The sequence below is a fragment of the Ambystoma mexicanum genome, chromosome 11 (genome assembly GCF_040938575.1).
Source record: "Ambystoma mexicanum isolate Mex_15411 chromosome 11, UKY_AmexF1_1, whole genome shotgun sequence".
Classification (NCBI taxonomy): domain Eukaryota; kingdom Metazoa; phylum Chordata; class Amphibia; order Caudata; family Ambystomatidae; genus Ambystoma; species Ambystoma mexicanum.
In genome coordinates, this window is record NC_090934.1 from 1,179,352,349 (window position 1) to 1,179,372,527 (window position 20,179).

Below are 20,179 nucleotides of genomic sequence, written 5' to 3' on the forward strand. Positions count from 1 at the left end.
AGGAGGAAAGTTAGTGTGACATAGTGGGAGGCAGATGGAGGAGTGAGTGGGGGGAAGCGAGAGGTAAAAAGGCAGGCAGAGGAGTGAACACAGTTCTTCCTCCTCGCCCTCTGCCCAACCAACCACCTGTCTGCCCAAACGGCCCCGAACGGCCATTGTATATAGGCTTTGCTGGCAGAACTCTTTAGCCCTATCATTTAGAGTGAGTCCTGTGCAGGAGTACAGGGAGATCAGGCCGGCCCATACACAGTCCTTTCAGCCTAAACAGGCTCCCCGGGACTAGTGCCCAACCTCTTGTGACCAAGAAGGCTCTAGCACACTGCCTGAACCTCCTGAAGGGTTGGACACAGTGCATGCTTTTATTTGCATAAACCAGCCCGCCTCCTGCCTTCCTATTTCCTGAGGTGTAGTTGCTTGTGTCTGTTAACAGGTGGCAGGCAGCACCGTTCTGCAGAAACATGAAAGACTCATGTGTGCTTGTGACAAGTAGCTGCTGTACATAGGGATTGAACCCTGCACGTCTGTGCCAGTAGTCGTTGTATGAGTGCTGCCCTGCCTGTGATTATTCTTTTGGGAGGAATTGGGAGACTTTAATGCAATAGGAGAGGATTTTAGGCGGGTGGTCTTTGAGACTTTCCAACATTGCCTCTAAGCCGCATCTGAGGGGTGCAAATGGCAGAGTCAGGATGGCCGAGTGGTCTAAGGCGCTGCGTTCAGGTCGCAGTCTCCTCTGGAGGCGTGGGTTCGAATCCCACTTCTGACATGTCTGTAACAGAATTTTTCTTTTCATTTGATTGTAACATTCCAGGCGTCCTATAACTGCTGGCCAAGGCTTTCTGGAACAGGGAGATGGAGTTGGAGCACGCACTGCAGGCCTCATGGTTGATTTCCAGTGCTTCCTGTATTTCCTCGCTTCTTTTTTGGGAAAGTGAACTCCAGTGAAAAACCATCTTTGGACTGGGCCGGCCTTGTGGACATGCAAACGGGCGCACCGCGACATTTTGCCTTTGGAAAAAATGCATAAAGAACCCAATGTGTTGTCCTTTTAACTGGGCCTAGTGGGAATGAAGTGACATTTTTAAAATGGATGGGGAGGGTGGTGGGTTAGGAGGGGTGGGTGGGATGCGCAAGAGTATATTCCTGGCAGACTGTGGAGACATTTTAGGAAATCCAAGAGGATTTAAGTGTGGTCAAAGACTTGCCAACATAGCCTCTAAGCCGATTCAGGCAAGCGCCTAAGGCAGAGTCAGGATGGCCGAGTGATCTAAGGTGCTGCGTTCAGGTCTGGGTTCGAATCCCACTTCTGACATGCCTGAAACGGGTTTTTACTTTTCATGTGATTGCATTCCACGCTTCCTATAACTGCCGGCCTCGGACTTCTGGAACAGGGAGATGGAGTTGGAGCTTGCTCCACACACTCCCGTCCTCCAGCTAGGTCTGCAGTTCGTCCTGGAATGCTTCACTGCCCTTTTGGCAGGTGTACTACAGTGCTTAAATGAAAAACCGTCTTAGGACTGTGCTAGCTTTGTGGACTTGCAAATGGGCGCAGCGCGGCATTTTGTCTTTGGAAAAAATGCATAAAGAACCCAACGTCTTGTCCTTTTCACTGGGCCTAGTTGGAATGAAGTGACCTATTTGAAATGGAGGTCAGGAGGAAAGTTAGTGTGACATAGTGGGAGGCAGATGGAGGAGTGAGTGGGGGGAAGCGAGAGGTAAAAAGGCAGGCAGAGGAGTGAACACAGTTCTTCCTCCTCGCCCTCTGCCCAACCAACCACCTGCCTGCCCAAACGGCCACGAACGGCCATTGTATATAGGCTTTGCTGGCAGAACTCTCTAGCCCTGTCATTTAGAGTGAGTCCTGTGCAGGAGTACAGGGAGATCAGGCCGGCCCATACACAGTCCTTTCAGCCTAAACAGGCTCCCCGGGACTAGTGCCCAACCTCTTGTGACCAAGAAGGCTCTAGCACACTGCCTGAACCTCCTGAAGGGTTGGACACAGTGCATGCTTTTATTTGCATAAACCAGCCCGCCTCCTGCCTTCCTATTTCCTGAGGTGTAGTTGCTTGTGTCTGTTAACAGGTGGCAGGCAGCACCGTTCTGCAGAAACATGAAAGACTCATGTGTGCTTGTGACAAGTAGCTGCTGTACATAGGGATTGAACCCTGCACGTCTGTGCCAGTAGTCGTTGTATGAGTGCTGCCCTGCCTGTGATTATTCTTTTGGGAGGAATTGGGAGACTTTAATGCAATAGGAGAGGATTTTAGGCGGGTGGTCTTTGAGACTTTCCAACATTGCCTCTAAGCCGCATCTGAGGGGTGCAAATGGCAGAGTCAGGATGGCCGAGTGGTCTAAGGCGCTGCGTTCAGGTCGCAGTGGGTTCGAATCCCACCTCTGACATGTCTGTAACAGATTTTTTCTTTTCATTTGATTGTAACATTCCAGGCGTCCTATAACTGCTGGCCAAGGCTTTCTGGAACAGGGAGATGGAGTTGGAGCACGCACTGCAGGCCTCATGGTTGATTTCCAGTGCTTCCTGTATTTCCTCGCTTCTTTTTTGGGAAAGTGAACTCCAGTGAAAAACCATCTTTGGACTGGGCCGGCCTTGTGGACATGCAAACGGGCGCACCGCGACATTTTGCCTTTGGAAAAAATGCATAAAGAACCCAATGTGTTGTCCTTTTAACTGGGCCTAGTGGGAATGAAGTGACATTTTTAAAATGGATGGGGAGGGTGGTGGGTTAGGAGGGGTGGGTGGGATGCGCGAGAGTATATTCCTGGCAGACTGTGGAGACATTTTAGGAAATCCAAGAGGATTTAAGTGTGGTCAAAGACTTGCCAACATAGCCTCTAAGCCGATTCAGGCGAGCGCCTAAGGCAGAGTCAGGATGGCCGAGTGGTCTAAGGCGCTGCGTTCAGGTCGCAGTCTCCTCTGGAGGCGTGGGTTCGAATCCCACTTCTGACATGCCTGAAATGGGTTTTTACTTTTCATGTGATTGCATTCCACGCTTCCTATAACTGCCGGCCACGGATTTCTGGAACAGGGAGATGGAGTTGGAGCTTGCTCCACACACTCCCGTCCTCCAGCTAGGTCTGCAGTTGGTCCTGGAATGCTTGACTGCCCTTTTGGCAGGTGTACTACAGTGCTTAAATGAAAAACCGTCTTAGGACTGTGCTAGCTTTGTGGACTTGCAAATGGGCGCAGCGCGGCATTTTGTCTTTGGAAAAAATGCATAAAGAACCCAACGTCTTGTCCTTTTCACTGGGCCTAGTTGGAATGAAGTGACCTATTTGAAATGGGGGTCAGGTGGAAAGTTAGTGTGACATAGTGGGAGGCAGATGGAGGAGTGAGTGGGGGGAAGCGAGAGGTAAAAAGGCAGGCAGAGGAGTGAACACAGTTCTTCCTCCTCGCCCTCTGCCCAACCAACCACCTGCCTGCCCAAACGGCCCCGAACGGCCACGAACGGCCATTGTATATAGGCTTTGCTGGCAGAACTCTTTAGCCCTGTAATTTAGAGTGAGTCCTGTGCAGGAGTACAGGGAGATCAGGCCGGCCCATACACAGTCCTTTCAGCCTAAACAGGCTCCCCGGGACTAGTGCCCAACCTCTTGTGACCAAGAAGGCTCTAGCACACTGCCTGAACCTCCTGAAGGGTTGGACACAGTGCATGCTTTTATTTGCATAAACCAGCCCGCCTCCTGCCTTCCTATTTCCTGAGGTGTAGTTGCTTGTGTCTGTTAACAGGTGGCAGGCAGCACCGTTCTGCAGAAACATGAAAGACTCATGTGTGCTTGTGACAAGTAGCTGCTGTACATAGGGATTGAACCCTGCACGTCTGTGCCAGTAGTCATTGTATGAGTGCTGCCCTGCCTGTGATTATTCTTTTGGGAGGAATTGGGAGACTTTAATGCAATAGGAGAGGATTTTAGGCGGGTGGTCTTTGAGACTTTCCAACATTGCCTCTAAGCCGCATCTGAGGGGTGCAAATGGCAGAGTCAGGATGGCCGAGTGGTCTAAGACGCTGCGTTCAGGTCGCAGTCTCCTCTGGAGGCGTGGGTTCGAATCCCACTTCTGACATGTCTGTAACAGAATTTTTCTTTTCATTTGATTGTAACATTCCAGGCGTCCTATAACTGCTGGCCAAGGCTTTCTGGAACAGGGAGATGGAGTTGGAGGACGCACTGCAGGCCTCATGGTTGATTTCCAGTGCTTCCTGTATTTCCTCGCTTCTTTTTTGGGAAAGTGAACTCCAGTGAAAAACCATCTTTGGACTGGGCCGGCCTTGTGGACATGCAAACGGGCGCACCGCGACATTTTGCCTTTGGAAAAAATGCATAAAGAACCCAATGTGTTGTCCTTTTAACTGTGCCTAGTGGGAATGAAGTGACATTTTTAAAATGGATGGGGAGGGTGGTGGGTTAGGAGGGGTGGGTGGGATGCGCGAGAGTATATTCCTGGAAGACTGTGGAGACATTTTAGGAAATCCAAGAGGATTTAAGTGTGGTCAAAGACTTGCCAACATAGCCTCTAAGCCGATTCAGGCAAGCGCCTAAGGCAGAGTCAGGATGGCCGAGTGGTCTAAGGTGCTGCGTTCAGGTCTGGGTTCGAATCCCACTTCTGACATGCCTGAAACGGGTTTTTACTTTTCATGTGATTGCATTCCACGCTTCCTATAACTGCCGGCCACAGACTTCTGGAACAGGGAGATGGAGTTGGAGCTTGCTCCACACACTCCCGTCCTCCAGCTAGGTCTGCAGTTCGTCCTGGAATGCTTCACTGCCCTTTTGGCAGGTGTACTACAGTGCTTAAATGAAAAACCGTCTTAGGACTGTGCTAGCTTTGTGGACTTGCAAATGGGCGCAGCGCGGCATTTTGTCTTTGGAAAAAATGCATAAAGAACCCAACGTCTTGTCCTTTTCACTGGGCCTAGTTGGAATGAAGTGACCTATTTGAAATGGGGGTCAGGTGGAAAGTTAGTGTGACATAGTGGGAGGCAGATGGAGGAGTGAGTGGGGGGAAGCGAGAGGTAAAAAGGCAGGCAGAGGAGTGAACACAGTTCTTCCTCCTCGCCCTCTGCCCAACCAACCACCTGCCTGCCCAAACGGCCACGAACGGCCATTGTATATAGGCTTTGCTGGCAGAACTCTTTAGCCCTGTCATTTAGAGTGAGTCCTGTGCAGGAGTACAGGGAGATCAGGCCGGCCCATACACAGTCCTTTCAGCCTAAACAGGCTCCCCGGGACTAGTGCCCAACCTCTTGTGACCAAGAAGGCTCTAGCACACTGCCTGAACCTCCTGAAGGGTTGGACACAGTGCATGCTTTTATTTGCATAAACCAGCCCGCCTCCTGCCTTCCTATTTCCTGAGGTGTAGTTGCTTGTGTCTGTTAACAGGTGGCAGGCAGCACCGTTCTGCAGAAACATGAAAGACTCATGTGTGCTTGTGACAAGTAGCTGCTGTACATAGGGATTGAACCCTGCACGTCTGTGCCAGTAGTCGTTGTATGAGTGCTGCCCTGCCTGTGATTATTCTTTTGGGAGGAATTGGGAGACTTTAATGCAATAGGAGAGGATTTTAGGCGGGTGGTCTTTGAGACTTTCCAACATTGCCTCTAAGCCGCATCTGAGGGGTGCAAATGGCAGAGTCAGGATGGCCGAGTGGTCTAAGGCGCTGCATTCAGGTCGCAGTCTCCTCTGGAAGCGTGGGTTCGAATCCCACTTCTGACATGTCTGTAACAGAATTTTTCTTTTCATTTGATTGTAACATTCCAGGCGTCCTATAACTGCTGGCCAAGGCTTTCTGGAACAGGGAGATGGAGTTGGAGCACGCACTGCAGGCCTCATGGTTGATTTCCAGTGCTTCCTGTATTTCCTCGCTTCTTTTTTGGGAAAGTGAACTCCAGTGAAAAACCATCTTTGGACTGGGCCGGCCTTGTGGACATGCAAACGGGCGCACCGCGACATTTTGCCTTTGGAAAAAATGCATAAAGAACCCAATGTGTTGTCCTTTTAACTGGGCCTAGTGGGAATGAAGTGACATTTTTAAAATGGATGGGGAGGGTGGTGGGTTAGGAGGGGTGGGTGGGATGCGCGAGAGTATATTCCTGGCAGACTGTGGAGACATTTTAGGAAATCCAAGAGGATTTAAGTGTGGTCAAAGACTTGCCAACATAGCCTCTAAGCCGATTCAGGCGAGCGCCTAAGGCAAAGTCAGGATGGCCGAGTGGTCTAAGGTGCTGCGTTCAGGTCTGGGTTCGAATCCCACTTCTGACATGCCTGAAACGGGTTTTTACTTTTCATGTGATTGCATTCCACGCTTCCTATAACTGCCGGCCACGGATTTCTGGAACAGGGAGATGGAGTTGGAGCTTGCTCCACACACTCCCGTCCTCCAGCTAGGTCTGCAGTTCGTCCTGGAATGCTTCACTGCCCTTTTGGCAGGTGTACTACAGTGCTTAAATGAAAAACCGTCTTAGGACTGTGCTAGCTTTGTGGACTTGCAAATGGGCGCAGCGCAGCATTTTGTCTTTGGAAAAAATGCATAAAGAACCCAACGTCTTGTCCTTTTCACTGGGCCTAGTTGGAATGAAGTGACCTATTTGAAATGGAGGTCAGGAGGAAAGTTAGTGTGACATAGTGGGAGGCAGATGGAGGAGTGAGTGGGGGGAAGCGAGAGGTAAAAAGGCAGGCAGAGGAGTGAACACAGTTCTTCCTCCTCGCCCTCTGCCCAACCAACCACCTGTCTGCCCAAACGGCCCCGAACGGCCATTGTATATAGGCTTTGCTGGCAGAACTCTTTAGCCCTATCATTTAGAGTGAGTCCTGTGCAGGAGTACAGGGAGATCAGGCCGGCCCATACACAGTCCTTTCAGCCTAAACAGGCTCCCCGGGACTAGTGCCCAACCTCTTGTGACCAAGAAGGCTCTAGCACACTGCCTGAACCTCCTGAAGGGTTGGACACAGTGCATGCTTTTATTTGCATAAACCAGCCCGCCTCCTGCCTTCCTATTTCCTGAGGTGTAGTTGCTTGTGTCTGTTAACAGGTGGCAGGCAGCACCGTTCTGCAGAAACATGAAAGACTCATGTGTGCTTGTGACAAGTAGCTGCTGTACATAGGGATTGAACCCTGCACGTCTGTGCCAGTAGTCGTTGTATGAGTGCTGCCCTGCCTGTGATTATTCTTTTGGGAGGAATTGGGAGACTTTAATGCAATAGGAGAGGATTTTAGGCGGGTGGTCTTTGAGACTTTCCAACATTGCCTCTAAGCCGCATCTGAGGGGTGCAAATGGCAGAGTCAGGATGGCCGAGTGGTCTAAGGCGCTGCGTTCAGGTCGCAGTCTCCTCTGGAGGCGTGGGTTCGAATCCCACTTCTGACATGTCTGTAACAGAATTTTTCTTTTCATTTGATTGTAACATTCCAGGCGTCCTATAACTGCTGGCCAAGGCTTTCTGGAACAGGGAGATGGAGTTGGAGCACGCACTGCAGGCCTCATGGTTGATTTCCAGTGCTTCCTGTATTTCCTCGCTTCTTTTTTGGGAAAGTGAACTCCAGTGAAAAACCATCTTTGGACTGGGCCGGCCTTGTGGACATGCAAACGGGCGCACCGCGACATTTTGCCTTTGGAAAAAATGCATAAAGAACCCAATGTGTTGTCCTTTTAACTGGGCCTAGTGGGAATGAAGTGACATTTTTAAAATGGATGGGGAGGGTGGTGGGTTAGGAGGGGTGGGTGGGATGCGCAAGAGTATATTCCTGGCAGACTGTGGAGACATTTTAGGAAATCCAAGAGGATTTAAGTGTGGTCAAAGACTTGCCAACATAGCCTCTAAGCCGATTCAGGCAAGCGCCTAAGGCAGAGTCAGGATGGCCGAGTGATCTAAGGTGCTGCGTTCAGGTCTGGGTTCGAATCCCACTTCTGACATGCCTGAAACGGGTTTTTACTTTTCATGTGATTGCATTCCACGCTTCCTATAACTGCCGGCCTCGGACTTCTGGAACAGGGAGATGGAGTTGGAGCTTGCTCCACACACTCCCGTCCTCCAGCTAGGTCTGCAGTTCGTCCTGGAATGCTTCACTGCCCTTTTGGCAGGTGTACTACAGTGCTTAAATGAAAAACCGTCTTAGGACTGTGCTAGCTTTGTGGACTTGCAAATGGGCGCAGCGCGGCATTTTGTCTTTGGAAAAAATGCATAAAGAACCCAACGTCTTGTCCTTTTCACTGGGCCTAGTTGGAATGAAGTGACCTATTTGACATGGAGGTCAGGAGGAAAGTTAGTGTGACATAGTGGGAGGCAGATGGAGGAGTGAGTGGGGGGAAGCGAGAGGTAAAAAGGCAGGCAGAGGAGTGAACACAGTTCTTCCTCCTCGCCCTCTGCCCAACCAACCACCTGCCTGCCCAAACGGCCACGAACGGCCATTGTATATAGGCTTTGCTGGCAGAACTCTCTAGCCCTGTCATTTAGAGTGAGTCCTGTGCAGGAGTACAGGGAGATCAGGCCGGCCCATACACAGTCCTTTCAGCCTAAACAGGCTCCCCGGGACTAGTGCCCAACCTCTTGTGACCAAGAAGGCTCTAGCACACTGCCTGAACCTCCTGAAGGGTTGGACACAGTGCATGCTTTTATTTGCATAAACCAGCCCGCCTCCTGCCTTCCTATTTCCTGAGGTGTAGTTGCTTGTGTCTGTTAACAGGTGGCAGGCAGCACCGTTCTGCAGAAACATGAAAGACTCATGTGTGCTTGTGACAAGTAGCTGCTGTACATAGGGATTGAACCCTGCACGTCTGTGCCAGTAGTCGTTGTATGAGTGCTGCCCTGCCTGTGATTATTCTTTTGGGAGGAATTGGGAGACTTTAATGCAATAGGAGAGGATTTTAGGCGGGTGGTCTTTGAGACTTTCCAACATTGCCTCTAAGCCGCATCTGAGGGGTGCAAATGGCAGAGTCAGGATGGCCGAGTGGTCTAAGGCGCTGCGTTCAGGTCGCAGTGGGTTCGAATCCCACCTCTGACATGTCTGTAACAGATTTTTTCTTTTCATTTGATTGTAACATTCCAGGCGTCCTATAACTGCTGGCCAAGGCTTTCTGGAACAGGGAGATGGAGTTGGAGCACGCACTGCAGGCCTCATGGTTGATTTCCAGTGCTTCCTGTATTTCCTCGCTTCTTTTTTGGGAAAGTGAACTCCAGTGAAAAACCATCTTTGGACTGGGCCGGCCTTGTGGACATGCAAACGGGCGCACCGCGACATTTTGCCTTTGGAAAAAATGCATAAAGAACCCAATGTGTTGTCCTTTTAACTGGGCCTAGTGGGAATGAAGTGACATTTTTAAAATGGATGGGGAGGGTGGTGGGTTAGGAGGGGTGGGTGGGATGCGCGAGAGTATATTCCTGGCAGACTGTGGAGACATTTTAGGAAATCCAAGAGGATTTAAGTGTGGTCAAAGACTTGCCAACATAGCCTCTAAGCCGATTCAGGCGAGCGCCTAAGGCAGAGTCAGGATGGCCGAGTGGTCTAAGGCGCTGCGTTCAGGTCGCAGTCTCCTCTGGAGGCGTGGGTTCGAATCCCACTTCTGACATGCCTGAAATGGGTTTTTACTTTTCATGTGATTGCATTCCACGCTTCCTATAACTGCCGGCCACGGATTTCTGGAACAGGGAGATGGAGTTGGAGCTTGCTCCACACACTCCCGTCCTCCAGCTAGGTCTGCAGTTGGTCCTGGAATGCTTGACTGCCCTTTTGGCAGGTGTACTACAGTGCTTAAATGAAAAACCGTCTTAGGACTGTGCTAGCTTTGTGGACTTGCAAATGGGCGCAGCGCGGCATTTTGTCTTTGGAAAAAATGCATAAAGAACCCAACGTCTTGTCCTTTTCACTGGGCCTAGTTGGAATGAAGTGACCTATTTGAAATGGGGGTCAGGTGGAAAGTTAGTGTGACATAGTGGGAGGCAGATGGAGGAGTGAGTGGGGGGAAGCGAGAGGTAAAAAGGCAGGCAGAGGAGTGAACACAGTTCTTCCTCCTCGCCCTCTGCCCAACCAACCACCTGCCTGCCCAAACGGCCACGAACGGCCATTGTATATAGGCTTTGCTGGCAGAACTCTTTAGCCCTGTAATTTAGAGTGAGTCCTGTGCAGGAGTACAGGGAGATCAGGCCGGCCCATACACAGTCCTTTCAGCCTAAACAGGCTCCCCGGCACTAGTGCCCAACCTCTTGTGACCAAGAAGGCTCTAGCACACTGCCTGAACCTCCTGAAGGGTTGGACACAGTGCATGCTTTTATTTGCATAAACCAGCCCGCCTCCTGCCTTCCTATTTCCTGAGGTGTAGTTGCTCGTGTCTGTTAACAGGTGGCAGGCAGCACCGTTCTGCAGAAACATGAAAGACTCATGTGTGCTTGTGACAAGTAGCTGCTGTACATAGGGATTGAACCCTGCACGTCTGTGCCAGTAGTCGTTGTATGAGTGCTGCCCTGCCTGTGATTATTCTTTTGGGAGGAATTTGGAGACTTTAATGCAATAGGAGAGGATTTTAGGCGGGTGGTCTTTGAGACTTTCCAACATTGCCTCTAAGCCGCATCTGAGGGGTGCAAACGGCAGAGTCAGGATGGCCGAGTGGTCTAAGGCGCTGCGTTCAGGTCGCAGTGGGTTCGAATCCCACCTCTGACATGTCTGTAACAGATTTTTTCTTTTCATTTGATTGTAACATTCCAGGCGTCCTATAACTGCTGGCCAAGGCTTTCTGGAACAGGGAGATGGAGTTGGAGCACGCACTGCAGGCCTCATGGTTGATTTCCAGTGCTTCCTGTATTTCCTCGCTTCTTTTTTGGGAAAGTGAACTCCAGTGAAAAACCATCTTTGGACTGGGCCGGCCTTGTGGACATGCAAACGGGCGCACCGCGACATTTTGCCTTTGGAAAAAATGCATAAAGAACCCAATGTGTTGTCCTTTTAACTGGGCCTAGTGGGAATGAAGTGACATTTTTAAAATGGATGGGGAGGGTGGTGGGTTAGGAGGGGTGGGTGGGATGCGCGAGAGTATATTCCTGGCAGACTGTGGAGACATTTTAGGAAATCCAAGAGGATTTAAGTGTGGTCAAAGACTTGCCAACATAGCCTCTAAGCCGATTCAGGCGAGCGCCTAAGGCAGAGTCAGGATGGCCGAGTGGTCTAAGGCGCTGCGTTCAGGTCGCAGTCTCCTCTGGAGGCGTGGGTTCGAATCCCACTTCTGACATGCCTGAAATGGGTTTTTACTTTTCATGTGATTGCATTCCACGCTTCCTATAACTGCCGGCCACGGATTTCTGGAACAGGGAGATGGAGTTGGAGCTTGCTCCACACACTCCCGTCCTCCAGCTAGGTCTGCAGTTGGTCCTGGAATGCTTGACTGCCCTTTTGGCAGGTGTACTACAGTGCTTAAATGAAAAACCGTCTTAGGACTGTGCTAGCTTTGTGGACTTGCAAATGGGCGCAGCGCGGCATTTTGTCTTTGGAAAAAATGCATAAAGAACCCAACGTCTTGTCCTTTTCACTGGGCCTAGTTGGAATGAAGTGACCTATTTGAAATGGGGGTCAGGTGGAAAGTTAGTGTGACATAGTGGGAGGCAGATGGAGGAGTGAGTGGGGGGAAGCGAGAGGTAAAAAGGCAGGCAGAGGAGTGAACACAGTTCTTCCTCCTCGCCCTCTGCCCAACCAACCACCTGCCTGCCCAAACGGCCACGAACGGCCATTGTATATAGGCTTTGCTGGCAGAACTCTTTAGCCCTGTAATTTAGAGTGAGTCCTGTGCAGGAGTACAGGGAGATCAGGCCGGCCCATACACAGTCCTTTCAGCCTAAACAGGCTCCCCGGCACTAGTGCCCAACCTCTTGTGACCAAGAAGGCTCTAGCACACTGCCTGAACCTCCTGAAGGGTTGGACACAGTGCATGCTTTTATTTGCATAAACCAGCCCGCCTCCTGCCTTCCTATTTCCTGAGGTGTAGTTGCTCGTGTCTGTTAACAGGTGGCAGGCAGCACCGTTCTGCAGAAACATGAAAGACTCATGTGTGCTTGTGACAAGTAGCTGCTGTACATAGGGATTGAACCCTGCACGTCTGTGCCAGTAGTCGTTGTATGAGTGCTGCCCTGCCTGTGATTATTCTTTTGGGAGGAATTTGGAGACTTTAATGCAATAGGAGAGGATTTTAGGCGGGTGGTCTTTGAGACTTTCCAACATTGCCTCTAAGCCGCATCTGAGGGGTGCAAACGGCAGAGTCAGGATGGCCGAGTGGTCTAAGGCGCTGCGTTCAGGTCGCAGTGGGTTCGAATCCCACCTCTGACATGTCTGTAACAGATTTTTTCTTTTCATTTGATTGTAACATTCCAGGCGTCCTATAACTGCTGGCCAAGGCTTTCTGGAACAGGGAGATGGAGTTGGAGCACGCACTGCAGGCCTCATGGTTGATTTCCAGTGCTTCCTGTATTTCCTCGCTTCTTTTTTGGGAAAGTGAACTCCAGTGAAAAACCATCTTTGGACTGGGCCGGCCTTGTGGACATGCAAACGGGCGCACCGCGACATTTTGCCTTTGGAAAAAATGCATAAAGAACCCAATGTGTTGTCCTTTTAACTGGGCCTAGTGGGAATGAAGTGACATTTTTAAAATGGATGGGGAGGGTGGTGGGTTAGGAGGGGTGGGTGGGATGCGCGAGAGTATATTCCTGGCAGACTGTGGAGACATTTTAGGAAATCCAAGAGGATTTAAGTGTGGTCAAAGACTTGCCAACATAGCCTCTAAGCCGATTCAGGCGAGCGCCTAAGGCAGAGTCAGGATGGCCGAGTGGTCTAAGGCGCTGCGTTCAGGTCGCAGTCTCCTCTGGAGGCGTGGGTTCGAATCCCACTTCTGACATGCCTGAAATGGGTTTTTACTTTTCATGTGATTGCATTCCACGCTTCCTATAACTGCCGGCCACGGATTTCTGGAACAGGGAGATGGAGTTGGAGCTTGCTCCACACACTCCCGTCCTCCAGCTAGGTCTGCAGTTCGTCCTGGAATGCTTCACTGCCCTTTTGGCAGGTGTACTACAGTGCTTAAATGAAAAACCGTCTTAGGACTGTGCTAGCTTTGTGGACTTGCAAATGGGCGCAGCGCAGCATTTTGTCTTTGGAAAAAATGCATAAAGAACCCAACGTCTTGTCCTTTTCACTGGGCCTAGTTGGAATGAAGTGACCTATTTGAAATGGAGGTCAGGAGGAAAGTTAGTGTGACATAGTGGGAGGCAGATGGAGGAGTGAGTGGGGGGAAGCGAGAGGTAAAAAGGCAGGCAGAGGAGTGAACACAGTTCTTCCTCCTCGCCCTCTGCCCAACCAACCACCTGTCTGCCCAAACGGCCCCGAACGGCCATTGTATATAGGCTTTGCTGGCAGAACTCTTTAGCCCTATCATTTAGAGTGAGTCCTGTGCAGGAGTACAGGGAGATCAGGCCGGCCCATACACAGTCCTTTCAGCCTAAACAGGCTCCCCGGGACTAGTGCCCAACCTCTTGTGACCAAGAAGGCTCTAGCACACTGCCTGAACCTCCTGAAGGGTTGGACACAGTGCATGCTTTTATTTGCATAAACCAGCCCGCCTCCTGCCTTCCTATTTCCTGAGGTGTAGTTGCTTGTGTCTGTTAACAGGTGGCAGGCAGCACCGTTCTGCAGAAACATGAAAGACTCATGTGTGCTTGTGACAAGTAGCTGCTGTACATAGGGATTGAACCCTGCACGTCTGTGCCAGTAGTCGTTGTATGAGTGCTGCCCTGCCTGTGATTATTCTTTTGGGAGGAATTGGGAGACTTTAATGCAATAGGAGAGGATTTTAGGCGGGTGGTCTTTGAGACTTTCCAACATTGCCTCTAAGCCGCATCTGAGGGGTGCAAATGGCAGAGTCAGGATGGCCGAGTGGTCTAAGGCGCTGCGTTCAGGTCGCAGTCTCCTCTGGAGGCGTGGGTTCGAATCCCACTTCTGACATGTCTGTAACAGAATTTTTCTTTTCATTTGATTGTAACATTCCAGGCGTCCTATAACTGCTGGCCAAGGCTTTCTGGAACAGGGAGATGGAGTTGGAGCACGCACTGCAGGCCTCATGGTTGATTTCCAGTGCTTCCTGTATTTCCTCGCTTCTTTTTTGGGAAAGTGAACTCCAGTGAAAAACCATCTTTGGACTGGGCCGGCCTTGTGGACATGCAAACGGGCGCACCGCGACATTTTGCCTTTGGAAAAAATGCATAAAGAACCCAATGTGTTGTCCTTTTAACTGGGCCTAGTGGGAATGAAGTGACATTTTTAAAATGGATGGGGAGGGTGGTGGGTTAGGAGGGGTGGGTGGGATGCGCAAGAGTATATTCCTGGCAGACTGTGGAGACATTTTAGGAAATCCAAGAGGATTTAAGTGTGGTCAAAGACTTGCCAACATAGCCTCTAAGCCGATTCAGGCAAGCGCCTAAGGCAGAGTCAGGATGGCCGAGTGATCTAAGGTGCTGCGTTCAGGTCTGGGTTCGAATCCCACTTCTGACATGCCTGAAACAGGTTTTTACTTTTCATGTGATTGCATTCCACGCTTCCTATAACTGCCGGCCTCGGACTTCTGGAACAGGGAGATGGAGTTGGAGCTTGCTCCACACACTCCCGTCCTCCAGCTAGGTCTGCAGTTCGTCCTGGAATGCTTCACTGCCCTTTTGGCAGGTGTACTACAGTGCTTAAATGAAAAACCGTCTTAGGACTGTGCTAGCTTTGTGGACTTGCAAATGGGCGCAGCGCGGCATTTTGTCTTTGGAAAAAATGCATAAAGAACCCAACGTCTTGTCCTTTTCACTGGGCCTAGTTGGAATGAAGTGACCTATTTGAAATGGAGGTCAGGAGGAAAGTTAGTGTGACATAGTGGGAGGCAGATGGAGGAGTGAGTGGGGGGAAGCGAGAGGTAAAAAGGCAGGCAGAGGAGTGAACACAGTTCTTCCTCCTTGCCCTCTGCCCAACCAACCACCTGCCTGCCCAAACGGCCACGAACGGCCATTGTATATAGGCTTTGCTGGCAGAACTCTTTAGCCCTGTCATTTAGAGTGAGTCCTGTGCAGGAGTACAGGGAGATCAGGCCGGCCCATACACAGTCCTTTCAGCCTAAACAGGCTCCCCGGGACTAGTGCCCAACCTCTTGTGACCAAGAAGGCTCTAGCACACTGCCTGAACCTCCTGAAGGGTTGGACACAGTGCATGCTTTTATTTGCATAAACCAGCCCGCCTCCTGCCTTCCTATTTCCTGAGGTGTAGTTGCTTGTGTCTGTTAACAGGTGGCAGGCAGCACCGTTCTGCAGAAACATGAAAGACTCATGTGTGCTTGTGACAAGTAGCTGCTGTACATAGGGATTGAACCCTGCACGTCTGTGCCAGTAGTCATTGTATGAGTGCTGCCCTGCCTGTGATTATTCTTTTGGGAGGAATTGGGAGACTTTAATGCAATAGGAGAGGATTTTAGGCGGGTGGTCTTTGAGACTTTCCAACATTGCCTCTAAGCCGCATCTGAGGGGTGCAAATGGCAGAGTCAGGATGGCCGAGTGGTCTAAGACGCTGCGTTCAGGTCGCAGTCTCCTCTGGAGGCGTGGGTTCGAATCCCACTTCTGACATGTCTGTAACAGAATTTTTCTTTTCATTTGATTGTAACATTCCAGGCGTCCTATAACTGCTGGCCAAGGCTTTCTGGAACAGGGAGATGGAGTTGGAGCACGCACTGCAGGCCTCATGGTTGATTTCCAGTGCTTCCTGTATTTCCTCGCTTCTTTTTTGGGAAAGTGAACTCCAGTGAAAAACCATCTTTGGACTGGGCCGGCCTTGTGGACATGCAAACGGGCGCACCGCGACATTTTGCCTTTGGAAAAAATGCATAAAGAACCCAATGTGTTGTCCTTTTAACTGTGCCTAGTGGGAATGAAGTGACATTTTTAAAATGGATGGGGAGGGTGGTGGGTTAGGAGGGGTGGGTGGGATGCGCGAGAGTATATTCCTGGAAGACTGTGGAGACATTTTAGGAAATCCAAGAGGATTTAAGTGTGGTCAAAGACTTGCCAACATAGCCTCTAAGCCGATTCAGGCAAGCGCCTAAGGCAGAGTCAGGATGGCCGAGTGGTCTAAGGTGCTGCGTTCAGGTCTGGGTTCGAATCCCACTTCTGACATGCCTGAAACGGGTTTTTACTTTTCATGTGATTGCATTCCACGCTTCCTATAACTGCCGGCCACAGACTTCTGGAACAGGGAGATGGAGTTGGAGCTTGCTCCACACACTCCCGTCCTCCAGCTAGGTCTGCAGTTCGTCCTGGAATGCTTCACTGCCCTTTTGGCAGGTGTACTACAGTGCTTAAATGAAAAACCGTCTTAGGACTGTGCTAGCTTTGTGGACTTGCAAATGGGCGCAGCGCGGCATTTTGTCTTTGGAAAAAATGCATAAAGAACCCAACGTCTTGTCCTTTTCACTGGGCCTAGTTGGAATGAAGTGACCTATTTGAAATGGGGGTCAGGTGGAAAGTTAGTGTGACATAGTGGGAGGCAGATGGAGGAGTGAGTGGGGGGAAGCGAGAGGTAAAAAGGCAGGCAGAGGAGTGAACACAGTTCTTCCTCCTCGCCCTCTGCCCAACCAACCACCTGCCTGCCCAAACGGCCACGAACGGCCATTGTATATAGGCTTTGCTGGCAGAACTCTTTAGCCCTGTCATTTAGAGTGAGTCCTGTGCAGGAGTACAGGGAGATCAGGCCGGCCCATACACAGTCCTTTCAGCCTAAACAGGCTCCCCGGGACTAGTGCCCAACCTCTTGTGACCAAGAAGGCTCTAGCACACTGCCTGAACCTCCTGAAGGGTTGGACACAGTGCATGCTTTTATTTGCATAAACCAGCCCGCCTCCTGCCTTCCTATTTCCTGAGGTGTAGTTGCTTGTGTCTGTTAACAGGTGGCAGGCAGCACCGTTCTGCAGAAACATGAAAGACTCATGTGTGCTTGTGACAAGTAGCTGCTGTACATAGGGATTGAACCCTGCACGTCTGTGCCAGTAGTCGTTGTATGAGTGCTGCCCTGCCTGTGATTATTCTTTTGGGAGGAATTGGGAGACTTTAATGCAATAGGAGAGGATTTTAGGCGGGTGGTCTTTGAGACTTTCCAACATTGCCTCTAAGCCGCATCTGAGGGGTGCAAATGGCAGAGTCAGGATGGCCGAGTGGTCTAAGGCGCTGCGTTCAGGTCGCAGTCTCCTCTGGAAGCGTGGGTTCGAATCCCACTTCTGACATGTCTGTAACAGAATTTTTCTTTTCATTTGATTGTAACATTCCAGGCGTCCTATAACTGCTGGCCAAGGCTTTCTGGAACAGGGAGATGGAGTTGGAGCACGCACTGCAGGCCTCATGGTTGATTTCCAGTGCTTCCTGTATTTCCTCGCTTCTTTTTTGGGAAAGTGAACTCCAGTGAAAAACCATCTTTGGACTGGGCCGGCCTTGTGGACATGCAAACGGGCGCACCGCGACATTTTGCCTTTGGAAAAAATGCATAAAGAACCCAATGTGTTGTCCTTTTAACTGGGCCTAGTGGGAATGAAGTGACATTTTTAAAATGGATGGGGAGGGTGGTGGGTTAGGAGGGGTGGGTGGGATGCGCGAGAGTATATTCCTGGCAGACTGTGGAGACATTTTAGGAAATCCAAGAGGATTTAAGTGTGGTCAAAGACTTGCCAACATAGCCTCTAAGCCGATTCAGGCGAGCGCCTAAGGCAGAGTCAGGATGGCCGAGTGGTCTAAGGTGCTGCGTTCAGGTCTGGGTTCGAATCCCACTTCTGACATGCCTGAAACGGGTTTTTACTTTTCATGTGATTGCATTCCACGCTTCCTATAACTGCCGGCCACGGATTTCTGGAACAGGGAGATGGAGTTGGAGCTTGCTCCACACACTCCCGTCCTCCAGCTAGGTCTGCAGTTCGTCCTGGAATGCTTCACTGCCCTTTTGGCAGGTGTACTACAGTGCTTAAATGAAAAACCGTCTTAGGACTGTGCTAGCTTTGTGGACTTGCAAATGGGCGCAGCGCAGCATTTTGTCTTTGGAAAAAATGCATAAAGAACCCAACGTCTTGTCCTTTTCACTGGGCCTAGTTGGAATGAAGTGACCTATTTGAAATGGAGGTCAGGAGGAAAGTTAGTGTGACATAGTGGGAGGCAGATGGAGGAGTGAGTGGGGGGAAGCGAGAGGTAAAAAGGCAGGCAGAGGAGTGAACACAGTTCTTCCTCCTCGCCCTCTGCCCAACCAACCACCTGTCTGCCCAAACGGCCCCGAACGGCCATTGTATATAGGCTTTGCTGGCAGAACTCTTTAGCCCTATCATTTAGAGTGAGTCCTGTGCAGGAGTACAGGGAGATCAGGCCGGCCCATACACAGTCCTTTCAGCCTAAACAGGCTCCCCGGGACTAGTGCCCAACCTCTTGTGACCAAGAAGGCTCTAGCACACTGCCTGAACCTCCTGAAGGGTTGGACACAGTGCATGCTTTTATTTGCATAAACCAGCCCGCCTCCTGCCTTCCTATTTCCTGAGGTGTAGTTGCTTGTGTCTGTTAACAGGTGGCAGGCAGCACCGTTCTGCAGAAACATGAAAGACTCATGTGTGCTTGTGACAAGTAGCTGCTGTACATAGGGATTGAACCCTGCACGTCTGTGCCAGTAGTCGTTGTATGAGTGCTGCCCTGCCTGTGATTATTCTTTTGGGAGGAATTGGGAGACTTTAATGCAATAGGAGAGGATTTTAGGCGGGTGGTCTTTGAGACTTTCCAACATTGCCTCTAAGCCGCATCTGAGGGGTGCAAATGGCAGAGTCAGGATGGCCGAGTGGTCTAAGGCGCTGCGTTCAGGTCGCAGTCTCCTCTGGAGGCGTGGGTTCGAATCCCACTTCTGACATGTCTGTAACAGAATTTTTCTTTTCATTTGATTGTAACATTCCAGGCGTCCTATAACTGCTGGCCAAGGCTTTCTGGAACAGGGAGATGGAGTTGGAGCACGCACTGCAGGCCTCATGGTTGATTTCCAGTGCTTCCTGTATTTCCTCGCTTCTTTTTTGGGAAAGTGAACTCCAGTGAAAAACCATCTTTGGACTGGGCCGGCCTTGTGGACATGCAAACGGGCGCACCGCGACATTTTGCCTTTGGAAAAAATGCATAAAGAACCCAATGTGTTGTCCTTTTAACTGGGCCTAGTGGGAATGAAGTGACATTTTTAAAATGGATGGGGAGGGTGGTGGGTTAGGAGGGGTGGGTGGGATGCGCAAGAGTATATTCCTGGCAGACTGTGGAGACATTTTAGGAAATCCAAGAGGATTTAAGTGTGGTCAAAGACTTGCCAACATAGCCTCTAAGCCGATTCAGGCAAGCGCCTAAGGCAGAGTCAGGATGGCCGAGTGATCTAAGGTGCTGCGTTCAGGTCTGGGTTCGAATCCCACTTCTGACATGCCTGAAACGGGTTTTTACTTTTCATGTGATTGCATTCCACGCTTCCTATAACTGCCGGCCTCGGACTTCTGGAACAGGGAGATGGAGTTGGAGCTTGCTCCACACACTCCCGTCCTCCAGCTAGGTCTGCAGTTCGTCCTGGAATGCTTCACTGCCCTTTTGGCAGGTGTACTACAGTGCTTAAATGAAAAACCGTCTTAGGACTGTGCTAGCTTTGTGGACTTGCAAATGGGCGCAGCGCGGCATTTTGTCTTTGGAAAAAATGCATAAAGAACCCAACGTCTTGTCCTTTTCACTGGGCCTAGTTGGAATGAAGTGACCTATTTGAAATGGAGGTCAGGAGGAAAGTTAGTGTGACATAGTGGGAGGCAGATGGAGGAGTGAGTGGGGGGAAGCGAGAGGTAAAAAGGCAGGCAGAGGAGTGAACACAGTTCTTCCTCCTCGCCCTCTGCCCAACCAACCACCTGCCTGCCCAAACGGCCACGAACGGCCATTGTATATAGGCTTTGCTGGCAGAACTCTCTAGCCCTGTCATTTAGAGTGAGTCCTGTGCAGGAGTACAGGGAGATCAGGCCGGCCCATACACAGTCCTTTCAGCCTAAACAGGCTCCCCGGGACTAGTGCCCAACCTCTTGTGACCAAGAAGGCTCTAGCACACTGCCTGAACCTCCTGAAGGGTTGGACACAGTGCATGCTTTTATTT

At 50.6% G+C, this 20,179-nt stretch overlaps 12 non-coding genes across 12 annotated transcripts; all 12 read left to right on the forward strand.

Moving 5' to 3' along the window:
- Positions 1-680: 680 nt before the first annotated feature.
- On the forward strand, positions 681-763 carry TRNAL-CAG (transfer RNA leucine (anticodon CAG)). Its single transcript has one exon. It is a non-coding gene; the product is annotated as a tRNA-Leu (tRNA).
- Positions 764-2,879: 2,116 nt separating this feature from the next.
- Positions 2,880-2,962, forward strand: TRNAL-CAG (transfer RNA leucine (anticodon CAG)). Its single transcript has one exon. It is a non-coding gene; the product is annotated as a tRNA-Leu (tRNA).
- Positions 2,963-3,992: 1,030 nt separating this feature from the next.
- On the forward strand, positions 3,993-4,075 carry TRNAL-CAG (transfer RNA leucine (anticodon CAG)). Its single transcript has one exon. It is a non-coding gene; the product is annotated as a tRNA-Leu (tRNA).
- Positions 4,076-5,641: 1,566 nt separating this feature from the next.
- Positions 5,642-5,724, forward strand: TRNAL-CAG (transfer RNA leucine (anticodon CAG)). The gene has a single exon. It is a non-coding gene; the product is annotated as a tRNA-Leu (tRNA).
- A 1,566-nt stretch (positions 5,725-7,290) lies between these two features.
- On the forward strand, positions 7,291-7,373 carry TRNAL-CAG (transfer RNA leucine (anticodon CAG)). The gene has a single exon. It is a non-coding gene; the product is annotated as a tRNA-Leu (tRNA).
- A 2,116-nt stretch (positions 7,374-9,489) lies between these two features.
- TRNAL-CAG (transfer RNA leucine (anticodon CAG)) lies at positions 9,490-9,572 on the forward strand. The gene has a single exon. It is a non-coding gene; the product is annotated as a tRNA-Leu (tRNA).
- A 1,570-nt stretch (positions 9,573-11,142) lies between these two features.
- On the forward strand, positions 11,143-11,225 carry TRNAL-CAG (transfer RNA leucine (anticodon CAG)). The gene has a single exon. It is a non-coding gene; the product is annotated as a tRNA-Leu (tRNA).
- A 1,570-nt stretch (positions 11,226-12,795) lies between these two features.
- On the forward strand, positions 12,796-12,878 carry TRNAL-CAG (transfer RNA leucine (anticodon CAG)). The gene has a single exon. It is a non-coding gene; the product is annotated as a tRNA-Leu (tRNA).
- A 1,020-nt stretch (positions 12,879-13,898) lies between these two features.
- TRNAL-CAG (transfer RNA leucine (anticodon CAG)) lies at positions 13,899-13,981 on the forward strand. The gene has a single exon. It is a non-coding gene; the product is annotated as a tRNA-Leu (tRNA).
- Positions 13,982-15,547: 1,566 nt separating this feature from the next.
- TRNAL-CAG (transfer RNA leucine (anticodon CAG)) lies at positions 15,548-15,630 on the forward strand. The gene has a single exon. It is a non-coding gene; the product is annotated as a tRNA-Leu (tRNA).
- A 1,566-nt stretch (positions 15,631-17,196) lies between these two features.
- TRNAL-CAG (transfer RNA leucine (anticodon CAG)) lies at positions 17,197-17,279 on the forward strand. Its single transcript has one exon. It is a non-coding gene; the product is annotated as a tRNA-Leu (tRNA).
- Positions 17,280-18,845: 1,566 nt separating this feature from the next.
- TRNAL-CAG (transfer RNA leucine (anticodon CAG)) lies at positions 18,846-18,928 on the forward strand. The gene has a single exon. It is a non-coding gene; the product is annotated as a tRNA-Leu (tRNA).
- The last annotated feature ends 1,251 nt before the right edge of the window (positions 18,929-20,179 follow it).